We start from the raw sequence: 20215 nt of genomic DNA, 5'->3' as shown, positions 1-20215 counted from the left end.
GCAACCCTCCCTGCGTTCGGACACCCTCCCTGCGTTCGGACCCCGGGCCGGCTCAAGCCGCTTCGGCTAGCGAACCCCCAGGACGGCGAGAGTTTTCCAAAGTTTAAGGTCCCACAGCACCTTTTACTGGTGGGACCTGCAGACAAACGTGTGCCACGAGCGCCACCTACTGGGCAGGATAAGAAAAACAGAACCCAGAGATTTCACAGAAAAATATTACAACCTTGCTGGGTCCAACACCAAGAGAAATCTGAATAAATGCCCAGACGCCAGCAGCAGAAGATAACTGTCCACGCTCAAAAGATTGAGAATATGGCTCAGTCAAAGGAACAAACCAATAGCTCAAATGAGACACAAGAGCTGAGACAACTAATGCTGAATATACGAACAGAAATGGAAAACCTCTTCAAAAATGAAATCGATAAATTGAGGGAGGACATGAAGAGGACATGGGCTGAACATAAAGAAGAAATAGAAAAACTGAAAAAACAAATCGCAGAACTTATGGAAGGGAAGGATAAAGTAGCAAACATAGAAAAAATAATGGATAGCTACAATGATAGATTTAAAGAGACAGAAGATAGAATTAGTGATTTGGAGGATGGAACATCTGAATTCCAAAAACAAACAGAAACTATCGGGAAAAGAATGGAAAAATTTGAACAGGGTATCAGGGAACTCAAGGACAATATGAACCGCACAAATATACGTGTTGTGGGTGTCCCAGAAGGAGAAGAGAAGGGAAAAGGAGGAGAAAAATTAATGGAAGAAATTATCACTGAAAATTTCCCAACTCTTATGAAAGACCTAAAATTACAGATCCAAGAAGTGCAGTGCACCCCAAAGAGATTAGACCCAAATAGGCGTTCTCCAAGACACTTACTAGTTAGAATGTCAGAGGTCAAAGAGAAAGAGAAGATCTTGAAAGCAGCAAGAGAAAACAATCCATTACATACAAGGGAAACCCAATAAGACTTTGTGTAGATTTCTCAGCAGAAACCATGGAAGCTAGAAGACAGTGGGATGATATATTTAAAATACTAAAAGAGAAAAACTGCCAACCAAGACTCCTATATCCAGCAAAATTATCCTTCAAAAATGAGGGAGAAATTAAAACATTCTCAGACAAAAAGTCACTGAAAGAATTTGTGACCAAGAGACCAGCTCTGCAAGAAATACTAAAGGGAGCACTAGAGTCAGATACAAAAAGACAGAAGAGAGAGATATGGAAAAGAGTGTAGAAAGAAGGAAAATCAGATATGATATATATAATACAAAAGGCAAAATGTTAGAGGAAAATATTATCCAAACAGTAATAACACTAAATGTCAATGGACTGAATTCCCCAATCAAAAGACATAGATTGGCAGAATGGATTAAAAAACAGGATCCTTCTATATGCTGTCTACAGGAAACACATCTTAGACCCAAAGATAAACATAGGTTGAAAGTGAAAGGTTGGGAAAAGATATTTCATGCAAATAACAACCAGAAAAGAGCAGGAGTGGCTATACTATATCCAACAAATTAGACTTCAAATGTAAAACAGTTAAAAGAGACAAAGAAGGACACTATATACTAATAAAAGGAACAATTAAACAAGAAGACATAACAATCATAAATATTTACGCACCGAATCAGAATGCCCCAAAATACGTGAGGAATATACTGCAAACACTGAAAAGGGAAATAGACTCATATACCATAATAGTTGGAGACTTCAACTCACCACTCTCATCAAGGGACAGAACATCTAGACAGAGGATCAACAAAGAAATAGAGAATCTGAATATTACTATAAATGAACTAGACTTAATAGACATTTATAGGACATTACATCCCACAACAGCAGGATACACCTTTTTCTCAAGTGCTCATGGATCATTCTCAAAGATAGACCATATGCTGGGTCACAAAGCAAGTCTTAACAAATTTAAAAAGATTGAAATCTTACACAACACTTTCTCGGACCATAAAGGAATGATGTTGGAAATCAATAATAGGCAGAGTGCCAGAAAATTCACAAATACGTGGAGGCTCAACAACACACTCCTAAACAACGACTGGGTCAAAGAAGAAATTGCAAGAGAAATTAGCAAATACCTCGAGGCGAATGAAAATGAAAACACAACATATCAAAACTTATGGGACGCAGCAAAGGCAGTGCTAAGAGGGAAATTTATTGCTCTAAATGCCTATATCAGAAAAGAAGAAAAGGCAAAAATTCAGGAATTAACTATCCATTTGGAAGAACTGGAGAAAGAACAGCAAGCTAACCCGAAAGCAAGCAAAAGGAAAGAAATAACAAAGATTAGAGCAGAAATAAATGAAATTGAAAACATGAAAACAATAGAGAAAATCAATAAGGCCAGAAGTTGGTTCTATGAGAAAATCAATAAGATTGATGGGCCCTTAGCAAGATTGACAAAAAGAAGAAGAGAGAGGATGCAAATAAATAAGATCAGAAATGGAAGAGGAGACATAACTACTGACCTCACAGAAATAAAGGAGGTAATAACAGGATACTATGAACAACTTTACGCTAATAAATACAACAATTTAGAGAAAATGGACGGGTTCCTGGAAAGACATGAACAACCAACTTTGACTCAAGCAGACATAGATGACCTCAACAAACCAATCACAAGTAAAGAAATTGAATTAGTCATTCAAAAGCTTCCTAAAAAGAAAAGTCCAGGACCAGATGGCTTCACATGTGAATTCTACCAAACGTTCAAGAAAGAATTAGTACCAATTCTCTTCAAACTCTTCAAAAAATCGAAGTGGAGGGAAAACTACCTAATTCATTCTATGAAGCCACACATCACCCTCATACCAAAACCAGGCAAAGATATTACAAAAAAAGAAAACTACAGACCAATCTCTCTAATGAATACAGATGCAAAAATCCTCAATAAAATTCTAGCAAATCGTATCCAACAACACATTAAAAGAATTATACATCATGACCAAGTAGGATTCATCCCAGGTATGCAAGGATGGTTCAACATAAGAAAATCAATTAATGTAATACACCATATCAACAAATCAAAGCAGAAAAATCACATGATCATCTCAATTGATGCAGAGAAGGCATTCGACAAGATTCAACATCCTTTCCTGTTGAAAACACTTCAAAAGATAGGAATACAAGGGAACTTCCTTAAAATGATAGAGGGAATATATGAAAAACCCACAGCTAATATCATCCTCAATGGGGAAAAATTGAAAACTTTCCCCCTAAGATCAGGAACAAGACAAGGATGTCCACTATCACCACTATTATTCAACATTGTGTTGGAGGTTCTAGCCAGAGCAATTAGACAAGAAAAAGAAATACAAGGCATCAAAATTGGAAAGGAAGAAGTAAAACTATCACTGTTTGCAGACGATATGATACTATACGTCGAAAACCCGGAAAAAATCCACAACAAAACTACTAGAGCTAATAAATATGACAGCAAGTAGCAGGTTACAAAATCAACATTCAAAAATCTGTAGCATTTCTATACACTAGTAATGAACAAGCTGAGGGGGAAATCAAGAAACGAATCCATTTACAATTGCAACTAAAAGAATAAAATACCTAGGAATAAACTTAACTAAAGAGACAAAAAACCTATATAAAGAAAACTACAAAAAACTGCTAAAAAAATCACAGAAGACCTAATAGATGGAAGGGCATACCGTGTTCATGGATTGGAAGACGAAATATAGTTAAGATGTCATCCTACCTAAATTGATTTACAGATTCAATGCAATACCAATCAAATCCCAACAACTTATTTTCAGAAATAGAAAAAACCATAAGCAAATTTATCTGGAAGGGCAGGGCCCCGAATTGCTAAAAACCCTCTTGAGGAAAAAAAACGAAGCTGGAGGTCTCGCGCTGCCTGACTTTAAGGCATATTATGAAGCCACAGTGGTCAAAACAGCATGGTATTGGCATAAAGATAGATATATCGACCAATGGAATCGAATAGAGTGCTCAGATATAGACCCTCTCATCTATGGACATTTGATCTTGATAAGGCAGTCAAGCCAACTCACCTGGACGAGCAGTCTCTTCAATAAATGGTGCCTAGAGAACTGGATATCCATATGCAAAAGAATGAAAGAAGACCCATCTCTCACACCTATACAAAAGTTTAACTCAAAATGGTATCAAAGATCTAAACATTAGGTCTAACCATAAAAACAGTTAGAGGAAATGTTGGGAATATCTTATGGATCTTACAACTGGAGGCGTTTATGGACCTTAAACCTAAAGCAAGAGCACTGAAGAAGGAAATAAAATAAATGGGAACTCCTCAAATTAAACACTTTTGTGCATCAAAGAACTTCATCAAGAAAGTAGAAAGACAGCCTTCACAATGGGAGACAATATTTGGAAATGATATATCAGATAAAGGTCTAGTATCCAGAATTTATAAAGAGATTGTTCATCTCAACAACAAAAAGACAGCCAACCCAATTACAAATGGGAAAAAGACTTGAACAGACACCTCTCAGAAGAGGAAATACGGATGGCCAAGAGGCACATGAAGAGATGCTCAATGTCCCTGGCCATTAGAGAAATGCAAATCAAAACCACAATGAGATATCATCTCACACCCACCAGAATGGCCATTATCAACAAAACAGAAAATGACAAGTGCTGGAGAGGATGCGGAGAAAGAGGCACACTTATCCACTGTTGGTGGGAATGTCAAAGGGTGCAACCACTGTGGAAGGCAGTTTGGCGGTTCCTCAAAAGCTGAATATAGAATTGCCATACGACCAGCAATAACATTTCTAGGTATCTACTCAAAGGACTTAAGGGCAAAGACACAAACGGACATTTGCACACCAATGTTTATAGCAGCATTATTTACAATTGCAAAGAGATGGAAACAGCCAAAATCTCCATCAACGAAGAGTGGCTAAACAAACTGTGGTATATATACATACGATGGAATATTATGCAGCTTTAAGACAAGATAAACTTATGAACCATGTAATAACATGGATGGACCTAGAGAATATTATGCTGAGTGAATCCAGCCAAAAACTAAAGGACAAATACTGTATGGTCCCACTGATGTGAACGGACATTCGAGAATAACTTGAAATATGTCATTGGTAACAGAGTTCAGCAAGTTAGAAACAGGGTAAGACAATGGGTAATTGAAGCTGAAGGGATACAGACTGTGCAACAGGACTAGATACAAAAACTCAAAAATGGACAGCACATAATACCTAATTGTAAAGTAATCATGTTAAAACACTGAATGAAGCTGCATCTGAAGCTATAGGTTTTGTTTTGTTTTGTTTTGTTTGTTTGATTTTACTATTATTACTTTTATTTTTTTCTCTATATTAACATTCTATATCTTTTTCGGTTATGTTGCTAGTTCTTCTAACCAATGCAAATGTACTAAGAAATGATGATCATGCATCTATGTGATGATGTTAAGAATTAATGATTGCATGTGTAGAATGGTATGATCTCTAAATGTTGGGTTAATTTCTTTTTTTCCGTTAATTAAAAAAAAAAAAAAGAGAAGGGATAATTGGAGATGAAGGGATACAGACTGTACAACGGGACTGGATATAAAAACTCAGAAATGGACAGCACAATACTACCCAATTGTAATGCAATTATGTTAAAACACTGAATGAAGCTGCATGTGAGGTATAGGTTTTTTGTTTTTGTTTTTTTTGTTTTTTTTTCTTTCTATTATTGTTTTAATTCTTATTCTGTTGTCTTTTTATTTCTTTTTCTAAATCGATGCAAATGTACTAAGAAATGATGAATATGCACTATGTGATGTTATTAAGAATTACTGATTGTACATGTAGATTGGAATGATTTCTAATTGTTTTGTTAATTCTTTTTTTAATTAATAAAAAAAAAAGAATCAGAGGAAAGGAATATAAAAACCATAATAAAATGGAAAACTTAACAACAAATCAATAGTTACCTTAAATATAAATGGCCTAAACATATCAATGAAATATCAGAGATTGGAAGAGTGAAAAAAGCATGATCCAACTATATGCTGCCTTCAAGAATCTTACAACATAGGTGGATTGAAATGAAAACAATGGGAAAATATTTGTCATGCAAACATGAATTTAAAGAAGCAGGACTGACTACAGTTATATCAGATAAAGTAGACTTCAGAAAAAAGAAAATAACAAATCCACTAGGAAGACATGATAATGATAAATGTGTAAGCATTAAACAAGAGAGCCTCAAAATATGTGGAGAAAAAGCTAATAGAGCTGAGGACAAATAATAAAATTCACAATTATACTTGGAGACTTCAACACTCCACTCTTAGCAACTGATAGAACTACTAGACAGAAAATCAGCAAGGAAATAGAAGATCCAGAACAACACAAAAGTATCTAAATGACATATATAGGACACTACACGGCAATGTACACACATTTTTCCAAGCACCCATGTAATAATCACCAAGATAGACCACAATAGTGGGGCATAAAATAAACCTCAAGAAACTGAAAGGACTTGAAATAATAAAGAATGTTCTCTAACCATAATGGACCCAAACTAGAAATTAACAGAAAGACAAGAGAAAATTATGCAAAATTTGGTAATGAGACAACACTTTTGTAAAAAGCCATTGGTCAAAAAGGAAGTGTGAAAAGGAGGTGGATAGGGTCTGGAACAGTATGCCAGGGAGCACCCTTATTTAAGGGTTGGATGGAGAAAACTGTGAAGGACCAGGGAGAGATGGAAAGAAAGTCAGGAGAAAGTGTTATGTGAGAGCAAAGAGAAGAGAACTGCAAGGAGGAAAGTTGGATGTATTCTGCATCAAGAACTTTGACAAACCCAGCCCTCTCTTCTCTTGCATCCCCTTCCTCCATGCTTCTAAGGAAACTGAATCCTTTGGCAACTAAACTATAGAAAACATTGAACACATCCAGATCCTACCCAGAATAACACAAAACTTCACACGCTAAAACGTGAGTACCTCAGTTTCTATTACCAGATTTATCATATTCGGTTCCAAAAAAAAATTACAAAGCATGTTAAAAGGCAGGAAAAACACTGTAAGAGACAAAGCAAGCAGCAGAACCACAGATTTTGGAATTATCAGATACAGAATTTAAATAACTGTGACTGATGTACTTAGAATCTAATGGAAAAAGAAGATAACACAACAACAGATAAGTAATGTAAACAGAGAGAAGAAATTTTAAAAATGTGAAGGAGTATCTAGAAATAAAAGTACTGTGACAAATAGAGAATGCCTTTTATGAGCTCGTCAGTCGACTAGAGGTGGTGGAGGAAAGAATCAGTGAGCTTGAAGATAAGTTAATAGAAACTTCTTGAACTGAAATCCAAAGAAAAATAATGAAAAAAATGAACAGCATATACCAGAATGTGTAATGCATAATGGGAATACTTAAAACATTGGGAAAACAAACAACCCAAATGAAAAATGTGCAAAAGTTTTGAATAGACACCTCACCAAAGAATATATAGATGACTAACATATGAAATGATGTTCTACATAATTTCTCATTAGGGAACTTCAAATTAATAGAGCAATGAGATACCAGTACACACCTATTTGAATGGCTAAAATACAAAAAAAACAATACAGAGTGCTGGCACAGATTTGAAGCAACAGGAACTTTCAGTCATTCGGTGAGAATGCGGAATGACCCAGTTACTTTGGAAGACAATCTGACAGTTTCATACAGAGCTAAATGTAGTTTTAGCAAACTATCCAACAATTGTGTTCCTAGATATTCACCCGATTTGAAAACATTGTCTTAACAAAAACGTACATGAATAGTAGCTTTATTCATATTTGCCCAAACTGAAAGCAACCATGATCCCATCCAATAGGCAAGGGATGATGAAACTGTAGTACATCCACATAAGGTAATATTATTCAACAATAAAAAGAAATGAGATATCAAGCTATGAAAAAATATGAAGAAAAATTAAATGCATATTGTGAAGTGAAAGAAGATAGTCTGAAGAGGCTACACACTGTATGATTGAAACTATTTGACATTTCGGGAAAAAGCAAAACTATAGAGACAGTAAAAAATCAACGGTTTCCAAGGAATCAGAGGAAGGGAGAGTGGGATTAATAATTGAAGCACAGGGCATTTAGAATGTTGAAACTGTTCTTTATGTTACAGTAATGGATACATGGCATTACACATTTGTGAAAACCCATAGAACTGTACAACATGAGTGAATCTTAGTGTAAACTCTGGACTTTAGTTAATAATAATGTATCAATATTGGCTCATTAATTGTAATAAATGTGCACACTAATGCAAGATATTATATAAGGGAAACTGTGCAGGGTGTTAGTGGGAAGTAGAGAAAAGGGGGTATATGGGAACTCTGTACTATCTTTTCAATTGTCTGTAAATCTCAAACTGTTCTAAAAAAACAGTCTTTGAATTAACTAAAACTCTATGTTTTAGTTAATTCGTATAACATAGTTTAATTATATAACATAATTATGTTCATGTAACATAATTATATAACACATGTTATATAAAACTATATAACATACAACTATGTCAACATCCTGGTTGTAATATTGTAGCGTTGCAAGATATCATAACGTGAAGCTGACTAAAAGTTACCCAGGGCTGCTGTATACTATTTCTTACAACCGCATGTGAATCTACAATTATCACTAAATATAAAATTTAATTTAAAAATTCCCTGTTGATTATTGTCCCCTCTATTGCCCGCTCTGGGAGCAGATGACACAGACTGCCCCACCCTTGGTAAAGCACTACTCCATTCCAAGTTTCCTTTCCTAGAAAGTGACCTCATCCATGTTGGATTTGGGGATCCACCCAGCATTATGTCAATCATTGGGGTGCTGTCAATGACTTCTAGTAAGGTGAGATGTTTGGTTCTTCTGAGGGCCTTCAATTGCTTACAGCTTAAGATGTGCAGCAAATACCACTATGAGGTAGGGGGACTGGAAGTGATATAGCCCCTGACCTTTTGGGGTGGTGGCATTGCCCCCATGCACCTCACTTCATGGTAGTAATCTACATTTTGATAAAGCTGGAACCCTCACTAGGCAAACACATGCAGAAACAACAAAACCACTTCCTCTTTACCCAGGGGACAGTGCTAAAAAGGAAATTTTAGTGGTCAGTTCTGTCTCAGCCCTTTTCCCCAATGTCTGGATTACTATGGACTACAGGTTTGACCCCAACTCCGCAGGACCCCACCTCCTCCCTCCTCACATTCCTGTCTCTTTCTTTCTTTTCTCTATCCCTCCCTCTCCACCATCAGAGTACTCGCAGACACGTATCTCCTTTTCACAATTTATTCATTTTATTTTAATCATTACTTTCAGTGTACTCGACGGTTTCTGACTCAGATCTACATCTGATGTTGACTGGACAGCTCTCGGCAGGGAAATCTCTCCAGCCTCATCACACAGCGGTAGCTCTGTGGCCTCGATCTGAAGTGGCTGGCTGCTCGGGTTGTCACATGAAGTGGTGGAGGGCTCCGGGGTCTCCTGGGCCTCCTTTCGCTCGTTTTCGTCCAGCTTACTCTCCTTGGGACAATCGTCAGGAGACTGTCGAGGGTTCTCAGGCATTCCTGAATGGGCGACCATGCCCAGAGTGGCCTTTTCCATAGAACTCCCTTGAACAGGTCTTTTCAACCCCATGGTTCTCTTTAGCATCTGGAAAGACAGTAGGGAGGAACACAGAGGATACAGAGAACATGGGGTTGGGGAAAGAGATTTGGGATGGATGGGAATGGGGTTTCAGGAGAACTGATGTGGGGTGAGTAAGGCATTGTGCCAGGCAAGGACAGGGAAGGAATCGGAGTGGGGGAGGGGCGTGGGGGCCGTGGGGGGCGTGGTGATAGTCAATGGGGAAAAAGAGGAGGAGCTTGGGAGGGTTAGTCTAACCTTTAAGCCACTTTTGGGCCTGGTTTCATATGAGACCTTCCACTTCCTTCTTTTTGGTGCTTGGCTTTGGAGGCTCTTCTCCTTGGGTCGCCTTCTCCATACTGAAGTCTCGCAGTACTCCACCCCAGGGTGCCTTACCTCCCTTTATATACCCTCCAGGACAATGAGAAACCACGCCCCTCAGCTTTGATTGGTCATCAAGGCACCCCCCAGCCAATGGTAGCCCTTGGTAGGCTGAGATGTCACAAAGCAGAATTCTGAGACTTCTGGGGGGGAGGGGGAGCTGGGTAGACCAAGTGGCATTTCCTTAGCAACCTTAAGAGTCTCCCAAACTGACATGCCAGCCCTCTTCATCAACCCGTGTTCAATTCTGGTGGCGCACATGGCAGGGGCGGGTGTCTTCTCCAAGCCTTTTCCCACGCCTCATCCCCTTACCATTCACTGGTTCATTCTGTTCCTCCCATCTTTCACGTTACCTAGTTTGTGTTTGCCTTACCTGAAATTCTCCAAAGTAACGTGGCTGTATTTAAATCTCTGTGGAGATGTCAATCATTCCTCCTCCTCCCTGCAAATTTCTCTCATGCATCTTGAAGTCATTTGACTTCTTGGCGACTACTAGGGAGGCTTCCCAGTCGCCTCTTTTCACAATGTCCACATAGATCTTAGATTTCTGCCTTCCAGGTGGAAGTCACTGCCTTCAGGCTGTCAGGACTTGAGGGAATAAACTTGCTTTATAAGGGATCCTAGTGGTGTTTCCAGTCTGGGGTGGTGTGCACCCCAGTCACTGTAGTGTCCACATTTGGATTTTAACAGAGTAGGAGAATGGGGCAGATAGTCATGTGCCTGAAGTTGTGCTGACTGTTCGCATGCTCGAAACACCAACCTAAGACTGAGGAGTTCGCCGTGGTGAGGTAGGGGGTGTGGAGGTGTGGAGGTGTGGGCGGGAAGGGTGTGGGGGGTGTTTCATATGTCACCTGAAGTTCTGTCCAGTTCAACAAAGAAAAAAGGCCTCCCGACTGGAAAGGAAGAGGCAAAACTGTCTTTATTCACAGACTTAAATACAGTCTACGTAGAAAATTCTGTCAATCTAAATAAATACTTCTAGAATTAACAATTGAGTTTTGCAAGTTTGGAGAATATGAGAACAGTATACAAAATAATTATTTTTATACTGGCAGTGAACTATTGTAAAGTGAAATAGAATAATGAGTTCATTTTGTGATATCATTAGAAAATATTAAATATGTAGGAATAAATCTGACAAAAGATGTAGAAGATCTGCATACTGAAAACTACAAAGTATTACAGAGATAAATTAATAAAGACCTAAGTAAATGGAGGTATATACCTTGTTTATGAGTCAATATTACTAAGATATCAATTATTCCCAAATTTATCAATAGATTCAATGAAACTCCAATTAAAATCCCACAAGACTTTTTGATAGAAATTGGCAAACTGATGTTAACACTCATATGGAAATGGAAAAGCTATAGAATACCAAAAGAACTTCAAAAGACAGAACAAAGTTGGTGGGATTCTGCTATCTGATTTCAAGGTTTATTATAAAGCAACATTAATCAGTATGTGTGGTGTTGGCATAATGATAAAAATACATCAATGAAACAGAAGAGTTCAGAAAAAGACCCACACATATATTATGCATAGATAGACAATCAATTATCATGAAAGGGAAGGGAATGATTAGAGGAGAAAGGATAGCTTTTTCAACAATTATATTTGGTACAATTGGATACCACATGCAAAAAAGTTTTTCGATCTATGCCTTGTATCATATAAAAAGATAATTCAAAATGGATCATAGTCTCAAATGTCAAAACAAAAGTGTAGCACTTCTAGGAGAAAATCCCTTTGCTATCCTTGGTCAGGGAATAATTTCTTAAATAAAACAAAAGAAGTAAAATCAATTAAAAAATGGATAAATCTGACTTGATAAAAAGCTTCAGCTCTTTGAGAGACAATGTTAAGAGAGTGAAAAGACAAACCACAGAAGGGGATATTTGATAAATATCTTGTGCAGAGAATATAAAACAATTCTTAACAAATAATGGGCAAAGATTTGAATAGATACTTCTTCCAAAAGACATACATAAGACAAATATTCACATGAATAGAAACTCAATGGATTAGTTATTAAGGAGATGCAAATCAAAATCACAATGAGATACAACTACATCCTTATTAGAAGGGCTAAATTACCTAGTGTTGGTAAGAATGTGGATCACTGGAATTCTCATATATTTTTGGAGGAAGTGTAAAGTGGTACAACTATGTTCTAAGGCTGGCAATTTCTTTAAAATTTGAACATATATATATGTCAAAACACATCAAATTGTACACTTTGGATGTTTATTGTATGCTAATTAAACTTCAATAAAGTTGTTCAAGCAATCATATTCTCTGCAGAAAAAACAACTTTTGAAAAGAATAAAGATAAATATTTTTGTGGGGACTATTTTAACACTGAAATTATTTAGAAATGTTGGAGTATGTTGGTGTATGTTAGTGATAAAAATCAAGATTGGCTTTATTCAGTTTTTTATTGTTGAAGAATTCTCTGTAGGAATTCAAATTCCATTTCTGGAAAGATGGAGTAGATGTGCTTTCCTCTTCTATTTCTCCTTCTAAGTACAACTCAAACGCTTGGCGAGTTTGCTTGTTGTGTTGTCTGGAGAGAGAGGCCACATCTGAGCAAAAAAGAGGTTCTCTTGGGGGTGACTCTTAGGCCTAATTTTAAGTAGGCTTGACCTATCCTTTGTGGGTTAAGTTTCCTATGAACAAACCCCAAGACTGGGGCTCAGCCTATAGCTTTGGTTGTCCACACTGCTTGTGAGAATATCAAGAATTCAACTTGGGGAAGATGAATTTTCCCCCGTTCTTACCATTCCCTGAAGGGGACTGTGAAAATACTCTTTTATTCACTGTTCAAATCACTCTGGGATTTATTGGGGCATCACTCTGGACAAACCAACAAAATGTCATGTCCTACTCAAGGTTCCATGTACTTATGGTGTTCAATTAAGCTGTCTACATAATTTGTATTGGGAAATTCACTAGTCAAAATATAAATTTTGTACCAAATAAACATTTTTGGCTTTACTCTCACACATAAGTTGAAATTTTTAAATATTAATTACCATCTATTTTCAGCACCCTGCAGTAATGACATTCCTTTGTTCTTCCTCATGCAAAAACATTTTAAAAATTTGTACATTTAGTCACTATCATTATACACTCTAGGCATTCCTAGATTATACATCTCAGTCTTTATCATCTATCTTTCTGTCTAATTTTATTTGTGCCCCCAGCCCTTCCCTCTATCATTCTCACATTCAGCTTCATTCAGTGTTTTTAAAAAATTGTATTACAGTTAGGTAGTATTGTGCTGTCCATTTCTGAGTTTTTACATTCAGTCCTGTTGCACAATCTGTCCCTTCAGCTCCAATTACCCATATCTTACCCTATTTCTGTCTCCTGATGGTCTTTGTTACCAACGAAATTCTCCAAGTTTATTCACTAATGTCAGTTCATATCAGTGAGACCATACAGTATTTGTCCTTTTGTTTCTGGCTAATCTCACTCAGCATAATGTCCTTAAGCTCCATCCATATTGTTACATACTTCACAACTTTATTCGGTCTTACAGCAGAATAACATTTCATCGTATGTAAATACCACAGTTTGTTTAGCCACTCATCTGTTGATGAACATTTTCGCTGTTTCCATCTCTTCAAAATTGTAAATAATGCTGCTATCAACACTGGTGTGCAAATGTCCATTTGTGTCCTTGCCCTCATGTCCTCTGAGTAGATACCTATAATGGCATTGCCGGGTCATATGGCAATTCTATATTTAGCTTTTTGAGGAAACGCCAAATTGCCTTCCACAGCGGTTGTAACATTTGACATTCCCACCAACAGTGGTTAAGTGTGCCTCTTTCTCCTCATCCTCTCCAGCACTTGTCATTTTCTGTTTTATTGATAATGGCCATTCTAGTGGTATGAGATGATATCTCATTGTGGTTTTGATTTGCAATTCCCTAATAGCCAGGGAAGTTGAGCATCTCTTCATGTGCTTTTTGGCCATTTGTATTTCCTCTTCTGAGAAGTGTGTGTCCAAGTCTTTTGCCCATTTTGTAATTGGGTTGGCTGTCTTTTTGTTGTTGAGTTGAACAATCTCTTTATAAATTCTGGATACTAGACCTTTATCTGATATGTCATTTCCAAATATTGTCTCCCATTGTGTAGGCCATCTTTTTACTTTCTTGACGAAGTTCTTTGATGCCCCAAAGTGTTTAATTTTGAGGAGTTCCCATTTCTTTCTTTCTTTCTTCAGTGCTTTGCTTTGAGTGTAAGGTCTAGAAAACTGCCTCCTGGTATAAGATTTATAAGATATTTCCCTACATTTTCTTCTAGCAGTTTTATGGTCTTAGATCTAATGTTTAGGTCTTTGATCCATTTTGAGTTAACTTTTGTATAGGGTGTGAGATATGGGTGCTCTTTCATTCTTTTGCATATGGATACCCAGTTCTCTCGGCATCATTTGTTGAAGAGACTGTTCTGTCCAGGTGAGTTGGCTTGACTGCCTTATCAATGATCAATTGTCCATAGATGAGAGGGTATATATCTGAACACTCTATTCAATTCCATTGGTCAATATCTATCTTTATGCCAGTACCATGCTGTTTTGACCACTGTAGCTTCATAATATGCCTTAAAGTCAGGTAGTGTGAGACCTCTGACTTCATTTTTTTTCTCAGGATACTTTTAGCTATTCAGGGCACCCTGCCCTTCCAGATAAATTTGGTTATTGGTTTTTCTATTTCTGAAAAGTACGTTTTTGATTTTAATTGGTATTGCATTGAATCTGTAAATCAATTTAGGAAGAATTGACATCTTAACTATATTTAGTCTTCCAATCCATGAACACAGTGTGCCTTTCCATCTATTTAGGTCTTCAGTGATTTCTTTTAACAATTTCTTGTAGTTTTCTTTGTATAAGTCTTTTGTCTCTTTAGTTAAATTTACTCCTAAATATTTTATTCTTTTGGTTGCAATTGTAAATGGAATTCTTTTCTCGATTTCCCCTGCAGATTGTTTATTACTAGTGTATAGAAACACTGCAGATTTTTGAGTGTGGATCTTGTAACCTGCCACTTTGCTGTACTCATTTATTAGCTCTAGTAGTTTTGCTGTGGATTTTTCAGGATTTTCGACATATAGTATCATATCATCTGCAAACAGTGAGAGCTTAACTTCTTCCTTTCCAACTTTGATGCCTTGTATTTCTTTTTCTTGTCTAATTGCTCTGGCTAGAACTTCCAACACAATGTTGAATAACAGTGGTAATAGTGGACATCCTTGTCTTGTTCCTGATCTTAGGGGAAAGTTTTCAGTTTTTCCCCATTGAGGATGATATTAGTTGTGGGTTTGGTTTTCATGTATTTCCTTTATCATTTTGAGGAAGTTCCCTTGTATTCCTATCCTTTGAAGTGTTTTCAACAGGAAAGGATGTTGAATTTTGTCAAATGCCTTTTCTGCATCAATTGAGATGATCATGTGGTTTTTCTGACTTGATTTGTTGTATGATGTATTACATTAATTGACTTTCTTCTGTTGAACCATCCTTGCATACCTGGGATGAATTCTACTTGGTCATGATGTACAATTATTTTATATATTGCTGGATTCGATTTGCTAGAATTTTGTTGAGGATTTTTGCATCTATATTCATTAGAGAGATTGGTCTGTAGTTTTCTTTTTTTGTAATGTCTTTTATCTGGCTTTGGTATAAGGGTGATGTTGGCTTCGTAGAATGAATTCGGTAGCTTTCCCTCCTCTTCAATTTTTCTGAAGAGTTTGAGCAGGATTGGTACTAATTTTTTCTGGAATATTTGGTAGAATTCACATGTGAAGCCATCTGGTCTCGGACTTTTCTTTTTGGAGAGCTTAATACTGATTCAATTTATTTACTTGTGATTGGTTTGTTGAGGTCATCTATTTCTTCTCAAGTCAAAGTTGGTTGTTCATGCCTTTCTAGAAAGTTGTCCATTTCATCTACATTGTTGCATTTATTAGCATTAAGTTGTTCATAGTATCCTGTCATTACTTCCTTTATTTCTATGGGGTCAGTGGTTATGTCTCCTTTTCCATTTTTGATCTTTATTTATTTGCATCCTCTCTCTTCTTCTTTTTGTCAGTCTTGCTAAGGGCTCATCAATCTTGTTGATTTTCTCATAGAACCAGCTCCTGGTTTTGTTGATTTTCTCAATTGTTTTCATGTTCTCTATTTCATTTATTTCTGCTCTAATCTGTTATTTCTTTCCTTTTGCTTGCTTTGGGGTTAGTTTGCTGTTCTTTCTCTACTTCTTCCAAGTGGGTGGTTAATTCCTCGATTTTTGCCCTTTCTTCTTTTCTGATATAGGCATTTAGGGCAATAAATTTCCCTCTTAGCACTGCCTTTGCTGCATCACATAAGTTTTGATATGTTGTATTTTTATTTTCATTTGCCTTGAGATATTTACTGATTTCTCTTGTAATTTCTTCCTTGACCCACTGGTTGTTTAAGAGTGTGTTGATGAGCCTCTGTATATTTGTGAATTTTCTGGCACTCTGCCTATTTTTGATTTCTAATTTCATTCCTTTATGATCTGAATAAGTGTTTTGTATGATTTCAATATTTTTAAATTTATTGAGACTTGCTTTGTGACCCAGCATATGGTCTATCCTTGAGAATGATCCATGAGCACTTGAGAAAAAAGTGTATCCTGCTGTTGTTGGGTGTAACGTTCTATAAATGTCTGTTAAGTCTAGCTCATTTGTTATATTATTCAAATTCTCTGTTTCTTTATTGATCCTCTGTCTAGATGTTCTGTCCATTGATGAGAGTGTGGAATTGAAGTCTCCAACTATTATGGTAGATTGTCTATTTCCCTTTTCAGTGTTTGCTGCATGTATTTTGGAGCATTCTGGCTTGGTGCATAAATATTTATGATTGTTATGTCTTCTTGTTGAATTGTTCCTTTTATTAATACATAGTGTCCTTCTTTGTCTCTTTTACCTGCTTTACATTTGCAGTCTAATTTGTTGGATATTAGTATAGCTACTCCTGCTCTTTTCTGATAGTTATTTGCATGAAATATCTTTTCCCAACCTTTCACTTTCAACCTATGTTTATCCTTGGGTCTAAGATGTGTTTCCTGTAGACAGCATATAGACGGGTCTTGTTTTTTAATCCTTCTGCCAATCTATATCTTTTGATTGGGTAGTTTATAATCCATTAATATTTAGTGTTATTACTGTATGGGTAGTACTTTCTTCTACCATTTTGCCTTTTGGATTTTATATGTTATCTAATTTTTCTTCTTTTTACCTTTACTGGTAGTCTTTTTTTCTACACTCTTCTCCACACCTCTCTCTCCTGTCTTTTTGTATCTGCCTCTAGTGCTGCCTTTAGCATTTCTTGCAGAGCCAGTCTCTTGGTCACAAATTCTCTCAGTGACTTTTTGTCTGAAAGTGTTTTAATTTCTCCCTCATTTTTGAAGGACAATTTTTGGATATAGAATTCTTGGTTGGCAGTTTTTCTCTTTTAGTAATTTAAGTATATCATCCCACTGTCTTCTCGCCTCCATGGTTTCTGCTGAGAAATCTACGCATAGTCTTATTGGGCTTCCCTTGTATGTTATGGATTGCTTTTCTCTTACTGCTTTCAAGATTCTCTCTTTCTCTTTGACCTTTGACATTCTGATTGATAAGTGTCTTGGAGTATGTCTATTTGGATCTATTCTCTTTGGGGTACTGCACTTCTTGGATCTGTAATTTTAAGTCTTGCATAAGAGTTGGGAAATTTTCAATGATAATTTCCTCCATTAGTTTTTCTCCTACTTTCTCCTTCTTCTCATTCTGAGACACCCACAACACTATATTTGTGTGCTTCATATTGTCATTCAATTCCCTGAGGCCCTGCTCATATTTTTCCATTTTTTCCCTATATTTTCTATTGCTTTTTGGATTTCAGATGTTCCATCTTCCAGTTCACTAATCCTATCTTCTGCCCCTCAAAATCTAACATTGTAGGTTTCTTTTTTTTTCATCTCTTCTACTGTGCCTTTCATTCCATAAGTTCTGTGATTTGTTTTTTCAGACTTTCTATTTCTTCTTTTTGTTCATTCCTTCCATTCTTTATATCCTCCCTCAATTCATTGATTTGATTTTTGATGACGTTTTCCATGTCTGTTCATATATTCTGAATTAATTGTTTCAACTCCTGTACCTCATTTGAATTGTTGGTTTGTTCCTTTAACTGGGCCATATCTTCAATTTTCCTGGTGTGATTTGTTATTTTTTGCTGGCATCTAGGCATTTAATTACCTTAATTAGTTTATTCTGGAGATTGTTTTCACTTCTTTTACCTGGGGTTTTCTTGGATGAATTTGTTGTCTGCCTGTTCTTTAACATTCAGTTCAGCTTTTTCTGGACCACTAGCTTAGGTTTTGTTTAACAGATCAGAATTTTTCAGTTCTTGTTTTCTTGTTTCTTGCCCTGCCTGTATGGTGCCTTTTCCCCATCCTTAGGAGGGTCTACTTAGGTATAATAGACCCCAGCTGGATTTTCCCAGGCCAAACTGGCCTCCTGTCAGGAGGAAAGAGTCACCTGTGTCAGATTTCCCTGAGGGTGAGACCCAGCAGGTTGAAAGACTTTACTATGAAGTCTCTGGACTCTGTTTCTCTTATCCTGCCCAGTATGTGGTGCTTGTCTGCCTGCAGGTCCCACAGCATAAGATGATGTGGTACCTTTAACTTTGGCAGACTCTCCCTGCTGGGGGCATGATGGAGACAGAGGAGAGGTTGTAGGCTGATTTTAATGGCTTCAAATTACCAAGCCATGGGTTCTGAATTCTTTGAGGAGGGATTCCACCTGAGTTGGGCCTCACCCTTCCCCTGGGGAAGGCACAGCCTCTGACAAGCCCTCAAACAAGCTTGTTTCTGCCTATACCTGGGGCATTTGCAGCCTGAGAAGCCCTGCTGCTGTATCCAAAGGCAGTCAAGCCTTTGTAGAAACACAGCCACAAAACCTCTGTTTCTTTTTATTTTTCTTTTTCCTTCAGCCCTGCCTTTTTTGATGAGGTGTCAGCCCAGGCGCTGGGGCAAAAATCAGTGACCTCTGCTTTGACCAGGTTCACCTGCAGGGGGGCCTATTTTAGTTGTCAGAATTTGTTAATTAATTCCACAATTGGTGTTTGGTTGTGCTCAGCCCCTGCTGCTGGTAAAGTCTCTTTCCTTTCCCCTCTTGGAAGCAGCCTGTGGGAGAGGGGCACCGGCCGCCAGCTTGGGGAACTCACGGTTCTGGGGGACTCACAGACACTCCAGCTGGTCCAGACTGGGGTACGCTGTGTGTCCGGTCATTGACGTGGCCCCAGGGGCTGTTCTGTACTGTCCCTGGTTATTTAGTAGCTGTTCTGGAGGACGAACCAAATCACGCACCTTGCTAAGCCACCATCTTGGCCTGATTCAAACTCCATTACATTTTAAAGACTGAGAGTCATCTATGGATCCATGTTTTGTCCTTCGGCCTGATGGAGTGGTAGCTCCATTGCACCACACTTTCCAAGCACTTGCCCAGTGGCCATGCTCTCCCTAAACACTGGGGTGAAGGCCCCATCCTCTCCAAGTTAGTATGATTTTCAGTCTCTCCATAAACCCAGGGACACAGACCCCACCCTCTACAAGCACTGGGGTGGCAGCACTGTCCCTGAAAAACAGGGTCCAAGGCCCAAACCCACCAAGCACTAGGGCAGACGTCCTGCCTTCTCCAAATGCACCGGTGAATTTGCCCTTTCCATATAGATGGGTGAGCCTACTCTCTTGGCTCGGGTAGCTTGAAAAGTGGTGGTGGAATCATTCAGATAGAGGAAGAACATTCCAGAGGTTGCCAGGCTAGGGCACTTCTGGTCCAGCTGCTCCTCCATTGTGCCTCTGCCTTGAACTCTGATTTATAATGCACCCCACTTCCTCCAAGACTTGGGCAAAAAGCATAGGGTTTATGTCTTTATTTGATGAAAATGAGCTGTTGCACAGCCATTGGTACCTGTATTGGGGAAACATAGCATACAAGCAAGAAGCTTACAGGCTCAGTGGCAAACATTTTTCCTATCAGAGACTGAGACTCTTGCAGTTGTTTATGTCACGCCTTCTTCTCTAGACAGAAGATACTAAAAAGTTGCAATCAAAGATCTCTTCATCTTATTGATAAAGCCACTAGTAAGCCAAA

At 37.7% G+C, this 20215-nt stretch overlaps 1 long non-coding RNA gene across 1 annotated transcript; it reads right to left on the bottom strand.

Annotated features, from left to right (window-relative positions):
* Positions 1-9318: 9318 nt before the first annotated feature.
* Positions 9319-10077, bottom strand: LOC143670812 (uncharacterized). Its single transcript, XR_013169453.1, has 2 exons — positions 9927-10077; positions 9319-9695 (listed from the first exon to the last, which is right to left on the bottom strand). It is a non-coding gene; the product is annotated as an uncharacterized LOC143670812 (long non-coding RNA).
* Between the last annotated feature and the right edge of the window lie 10138 nt (positions 10078-20215).

Source organism: Tamandua tetradactyla, chromosome X (genome assembly GCF_023851605.1).
Source record: "Tamandua tetradactyla isolate mTamTet1 chromosome X, mTamTet1.pri, whole genome shotgun sequence".
Classification (NCBI taxonomy): Eukaryota; Metazoa; Chordata; class Mammalia; order Pilosa; family Myrmecophagidae; genus Tamandua; species Tamandua tetradactyla.
The sequence above is the reverse complement of the archived record's forward strand: the minus strand, read 5'-3'. Positions and strand labels throughout refer to the sequence as shown.